This window comes from Neomonachus schauinslandi, chromosome 10, assembly GCF_002201575.2.
Source record: "Neomonachus schauinslandi chromosome 10, ASM220157v2, whole genome shotgun sequence".
NCBI lineage: Eukaryota > Metazoa > Chordata > Mammalia > Carnivora > Phocidae > Neomonachus > Neomonachus schauinslandi.
This window is the reverse complement of record NC_058412.1, coordinates 38,624,210-38,631,315: the sequence shown is the minus strand read 5'-3', so window position 1 is coordinate 38,631,315 and position 7,106 is coordinate 38,624,210. Positions and strand designations below refer to the sequence as shown.

Below are 7,106 nucleotides of genomic sequence, written 5' to 3'. Positions count from 1 at the left end.
TTGGGAGCCAGGCTGTGCATCTAGGAAGTGGCTGAAGGCCTGTGTGGATGGTACCAGGAAGTAGGAGAAGAGACCAGAGGAGTGTCAGGCCAGTGCAAGGGGATGTGCGGGCCATGATAAGGGCTGGGTTTTACCTAGAACAAGATGGAAGTCAGTGGAGCAATGGGAATTAGGAAGGTCACTCTATAAATCCATATCTACTAACTTAGAAGTATGTCCAGGATATACTGTTTTAGATGCAACCCTGCACTGGAGTTTATAGCACTGTGATAGAGTAGAGCCTTGAAACAGAAATGAGACCAAATTATCAAAAAAGTTGTGTATGTTGCTTGTCTGAGTTGCCGTGTGCTACAACTCTTGTGTTTACATCAAGAGATAGTGTTTCTCTTCAGGCCCCTTTTGTCTCAGTGGCAGAAGCAAGGGGATAAAGAGGAGGTAATCATTTGGAAAGCCTGGCAATGAGACACACGTGTGGTGCTGCTGCTGTGACTTTAAGGTCTACCATCTTTAGAAGCTGACCTGTGGCAAGAGTGGCTTCCCTGCTAAGTAGAAGAGAAAGTATAACTGGAGCACTCAGGTTGAAAGATGAGGCACCCAAAGATTATATGCTGCAGATTGAGGCATGGATTCCATGAAGGAATAACACTGAAACCCAAGAGAGCAGGTGTTGCAGGATCTAGTACATCTTAAGGATTTCAACAATTAGTCACAATATGTGTTCTAGTTTAAGATAATAATAATAATAACAATAATAAATAGTCAGTGTTACATATTGCTAGGGGTGCACCAAGCCACACTGCCCAGGTTTGAGGCCCAGAATCTCAGCAACCCTGCTGAGTGGTTAGATATGTCTCACTAATAAATGAGTATATCAGTCAGGATAGGCTAGGTTCTGCTGCAGTAACAAAGGACTCCCAAATCTCAATGGCTTGTAGCAGCAAAGGTTATTTCCCCCTCATGCTACATGTTTTTTGAGGACTAGGCTATGTCTGTATTCCATGTTCTTTTCACTTCAGGACCCATGCTGACGGGGCAGCCTCTATGTGGAATACTGTAGGCCATTGTGGCTGAGGGAATCGAGATGTGGAGAACCATGGGCTAGTTCTTAAAGCTTCTATTTCAAAGCAATCCACTTCCCTTTGCCAACATATTATGTTACCCCTGAGTTTAACAGTATGGGGTTGGGGACTTTCAGAGAAGAAAGAAAAAGGGGAAAATTCGGGGAGAATAAAGGAGTTAAATATTTCAAAATATCATGCAGCACCTAAGAACAGAAAACACCTGCTTCTTGTGGGTCACGTTAAGAGGATACCGAACATGGATCAATTATTTTGTGGTGATGTTAAAAATACCATAATTGGCACCATCAAGCTCAAATTCTCATGGAAATGGACTTTGTGGTTAACCACAGAAGTGAGCACAGCCACCAAGGGAATGCCATTCATGAAGAGCATCTGCGAGTAAGGTCACTGTGTAAAAATGGGGCAGTATGTCGGCATGGGTTCTGTCTGTGACTCTTCTCTTTCTTTCATACCTCACCTCTAATCATCAGCGAAGATTTCAAAATACATCTATCATCTGACTGCCTCCCACCACCTCCACTGCTACCTTCAGCTCCCACCTGGACCACAGCAATAGCCTCCTAACTGGACTCCAAACTTCTGCTCTTGCCCCAAGGAACATCCTGACCAAACATATCTCAGGTCATCTCTCTGTTAGTCTGAAAACCTTCCAGTGGCTTCCCATTTCACTCACACTAAAATCCAAATTCTTATAGTGCCTGTAAGGACCAACACTGGCCTCCTGTTACCTGTTAGGACTTAGCCCTCTTTAGTCACTCTGCTGCAGCCACTCTGGCCTTCGTGGGACATGCCAGGTACACCTCTGCCTTATGGCACTTTCTGGTCCTTCTGCTGGGAACACTCTTCCCCCAGGTTACTCACATGCATGTTCCCACACATCCTCAGGTCTTTATCCAGATGTCACCTTCTTACTTAGAACCCCATTCTAGCCTCTTTTTCCCCTTCATAGCCCTTATCATCTTCTGATATTCTGTATAATACACAAATTTATTTTTCCCTATCTCCCCACTGAAAGCACCAGAGGGGCAAGAATTTTTTTCTGCCTTATTTTTTTACTGTACCCCAGTGCCTAGAACAGGGTCTGGCACACAGTAGATGCTCAGCTAATCTTTGTGAACATTAAATGACTCCACTGTAGCTGAGAAATAAAAAAAATTAAGCTGTAAGTGTCCTTAGATCAAGTCATATCTGCAATAAACCAGCTTTCTCACCTGTCTCCCACCTCATGGATAGGGTCACCATCCACCCCATGGCTCAAGCCAGAAAAACTGGAATCATCCTGGATTCCTCCTATACTTTTAGCCCCTCTCTATGCATCACCAAGTCCTACTGATTATTCCTTACTGTTTTCCAAGCCCTTCCATTACCCTCCACCTCCTCTGTCAGTAACCTAGGTCATCTCCCCTCTCAATTAGGAGAATAGTCTCCTGACTTCTCTCTCTGCTGCTGCTCTCATCTCTTCCATTTTATAATTCAGGATCACCTTAAGCTTGCCTAAACCATCTAATGGCTGCTGTTTGCTCTCAGCATGAAGTCCAAACTCCCTGGCATGGCTTAAATCCCCTTTCTATCTGGGTCAGTATAACTCGTTAGCCTCCTTTCTCTGGGCCTTTACACATGCTCTTCCCTTGGCAAAAAAACTGTCTCTCCATCCCCTCTTTGCCTGGCTAACGTTGCAGTGTCACTTCTTCCACAAACCTGGGGCTCAGACAGAAGCCTGTACTTCGCCATCCTAGCATTCATCAACTTCTCTGTTGACTATTCCCCCACCCCACCTACCTACCCTAATCTCTGAGCTCTGAGGGCAGGAGAATGAAGGCTTGGTGCTCAGCCTACTCTGGGAGGGTCAGAGAGGTGGCACTGGAGTTGTGTTTCAAAGGTGAACAGGAATTATTATTCCACCTTACTAACATTCCCCACAACCATGGTACATTTGTTACAACTGATGAACCTACACTGACACATCAAAATCACCCATAGTTTACATTATGTTCGCTCTTGGTGTTGTACATTTTATGTACAATGTATATGACATTGTAGAATGACATGTATCCATCATTATGGTATCATACAGAGTATTTTCACTGCCTTAAAAATCCTATATGCTCTACCCATTCATCCCTCTCCCTGCCCTCCCAATCCCCAGCAACCACTGATCTCTTTACTGTCTCCATAGTTATGCCTTTTCCAGAATGTCACACAGATAGAATCATACAGAATGTAGCCTTTTCAGATTAGCTTCTTTTACTTAGTAATATGCACTTGAGAATCTTCCATGTCTTTTCATGGCTTCATAGCTCATTCCTTTTTATTTTATTTTATTTTATTTTTTTTAAGATTTTATTTATTTATTTGAGAGAGAGAATGAGATAGAGAGAGCATGAGAGGGGGGAGGGTCAGAGGGAGAAGCAGACTCCCTGCTGAGCAGGGAGCCCGATGCGGGACTCGATCCCGTGACTCCAGGATCATGACCTGAGCCGAAGGCAGTCGCTTCACCAACTGAGCCACCCAGGCACCCGCTCATTCCTTTTTAAGTACTGATTGTCTAGATGTACCACAGTTTATTTATCCATTTATCTGCTGAAGGACATCTTGGTGGCTTTTAAGTTTGGGCAGTAATGATTAAAACTGATACAAACATCTGTGTGCAGGTTTTCGTGTGGACATAAGTTTTCAACTCCTTCGGGAAATACCAAGGAGCAAATTGCTGGATCCCATGGTAAGAGTATGCTTAGTTTTTAAAGAAACTGCCAAACTGTCTTCCAAAGTGGCCATACTGTTTTTCATTCCTGCCAGCAATGAACGAGAATTCCTGTTGTTTCACATCTTCACTACCATTTGGTATTGTCAGTGTTTTGGATTTTGGCCATTCTAGCAGGTGTTTAGTGGTATACAAGATGGTTTTGAAGATGCCACATGGCAGGTAAGTGGACCAATGAGAGGATTTCACTTTTCTAGAGCCTCTCATCATGGCAACTATGTCTTCAAATCTGCCTTACTATTGGTTCTAACAGGCACATTCAGCTAAGTCAAATAAGCCAAAATATGATTTTTTTTTGAAGTAAGAAGATGTTTAAACAGAAAAGATATTTAAGATGGTCTATTCAATAATTTGGTTTTTTCATAAACATTTCCTCGACTTTCCAAGGTTAGATATTACTTCCCTATAGCTCTTGTTAAACCAGGAACTGCAAGGATGAAACCTGTGTTTCCCTAAATATGGAATGGATAAAACCTGTTTTACTTTCCAGAGCTTTGTGATAAGAAATGAGAGGAATGCCTCTCTCACTTTAGGCAAATGAGATGGAGTTCTGAAAGGCTATCACTGGTAAAAATCACTGACAGTGAAAACCTTTTACTATCTTAATTTTCTTAACCTCTTGATCTCATCAGTTCAATGTGAGTCCTTGATAGTTTAAAATGTATGAGTCTTTGTGCCTTATGTACATGTTTCCTATTCCACAATGCAAACCCTGTCTCCCTTGACATATTAGGATAATTTTCCTCATTTTCCAAAGTGCTATGATACTTTGCTATTTTAAAATTAATTTTATAAATAATGTTGGGCATATGTATGCATTAAAATATGCATAACTAAACATACCTTGTTTCATGAAAATAATACATATTTATAATCTTAATTTCATTAATAATGAATAATGAAAGGTGAATAATAATGAATAATAATTTTCATCAATTAATGAAAATAACATTATATATAAATATATGAGTTAATTTATTTTATATATATATTTACATATATAGATAGATAGACACAAACATATACATATATAACTCTGTGTGGTAGGTATTACTGGAGCAATCTTATCTGTGAGGAAACTGAGACCCATAGAGATTAGATAATGTGCTCAATCATCCAGTAAATGATGGAGCCAGGGCATGACCCAGGGTTATGCATGAGTCAAAGCCCTGGTTACTTCCACTGTACCAGTGCCTCTCCTTGTGTCTGCTGTTTGATCAATGTAACTAGGAACTTTCAGCAGCACTCTTAATAACACCACAAGAAAGACCCTTTCACCCCCCAGAAAGCTCTTAGAAGCTAAAAAGCCTCCATGGGAAATGTATGTGATGACAAAAATAGGGACCTGAGGGGGTAAGACCCAGAAATGCAGTCAATTGGTTGTGGATACTTTGTCATACAGATGAAAAGCTTTGTAGAGTCTTTGGAACACCTCCCAGATGCTATTAATACAGGCTACTCCTAAGGCAGAGTCATTGAGTTGGATTTATGTTCATTTCATGGGTCATCAGCATTTCATTGGTCTATTTTAATGTTGTTTATTTTAAATCTATAAGCTCTTAAATATTTGATTAAAAGATAGAGATGTAGGGGCGCCTGGGTGGCTCAGTTGGTTAAGCGACTGCCTTCGGCTCAGGTCATGATCCTGGAGTCCCGGGATCGAGTCCCGCATCGGGCTCCCTGCTCAGCAGGGGGTCTGCTTCTCCCTCTGCCCTCTTCCCTCTCGTGCTCTCTGTCTCTCATTCTCTCTCTCTCAAATAAATAAATAAAATCTTAAAAAAAAAAAAAAAACATTTAAAAGATAGAGATGTAAAAAAATAAGTTATTTTTTAAAAATTTTCTTAGTTTTCTTTTAGTACTGTTACAGTTTTATTTTTTCCTGCTTAAATCTTCCAACTTCTGGTGTAAAATATGAGGTAGGGATTCAACTTTACCTTTTTTCAGATGACTATCCAGTTTTTGCTGTGGGATCATTTGTCATATTTGTATCATTTGAATCTCATTTCTATATTTGGGGCCGCTCTTATGTTATGTGCCCTGCCTCCTCAAAGTATTAGGCAACATTCAATTCCCCAACTTCTGTTGTGGGTAGGAGAAAGGCACATGACCTAGGCTTCATCATCTAGGCATGTACAAGTGAGGTCTTGATTTGGTAAAGAGCATCATGGGGAGGCAGGTACTACTACCCAAATGTAGTTCCTGAGGAGGGTGATGAAGCACAGCAGAAAGATAAGAAGTCAGCGGCAGCAACGGCACATCTATGCTGTAAAGTGTGGTGCCAGCCCTAGAAATGGTGCGACCATTCCTGTGAGCAGTTGAATAGGCTAACTTAGTTTTCTTTTCTTTTTTTTTTTAATATTTTATTTATTTATTTGACACACACAGAGAGAGAGCACAAGCAGGGAGAGCAGCAGGCAGAGGGAGAAGGAGAAGCAGGCCTGCCACAGAGCAGGGAGCCCAATGCCGGGCTTGCTCCCAGGATCCTGGGATCCTGACCTGAGCTAAAGGCAGCCACTTAACTGACTGAGCCACCCAGGCGCCCCCTAACTTAGTTTTTTCAAATGCTTCACCTCAATGCCCAACTCAATGACCCTTGTAGGAAAAATTTTAACCTACTTAATATTGCTTGATACATTTCTGTTAAAATGATCTCAATTGGATTCTATGATTGCAAATTAGAACCCTGATTAAGAGGTGTTGACTACATTTATTGAATAATTCATATTTTTCTCCACTGATCTGAATTACATGTTTGGTGAAATTCTGCTTTTGAAGAAATGAAATATCAGGGACCAGATTTACTCCCTGCCTGAAACAAAAAAAAAACAGACAAGATATATGAAACAATGGGTTTCAAACATAACATTATGTGGCGCAAGGCCATGATTCCTGAAAGAGGGGAAACAAATGAGATGAGCCCTGCAATTGCCCAAGCTTAGACTTTTGAGAGTTTTTAGGCCACAGTTCAGGGAGTGGGAACCCAGGCAAAGCCTTGGGTTTCCTCGAGCTAAACAGATAGACTCAGGAGATTGGGGAGGCCAAGACAGCTCAAATTCACAGAGCAGAGTACCAGAGGGGAAAGAGCTGTACAAAGAAAAAGTTCTGGATAATTGTAAAAGGTTCACTTCAAGTGGTTAGCTAAATGCTCTAAATACTCAGAGTATATGAGTAACTGATCTGCCCCAAACTAGGGAAATAACTGTCTGAAAGGAACACTATCACCAGAGCTTGCAGAGAGCCAGGAATAGCCAATGACTGTACCA

General features: G+C 41.4%; 1 pseudogene; it reads left to right on the top strand.

Moving 5' to 3' along the window:
* Window positions 1–442: 442 nt before the first annotated feature.
* LOC110587512 lies at window positions 443–690 on the top strand (annotated as a pseudogene).
* Window positions 691–7,106: the final 6,416 nt, after the last annotated feature.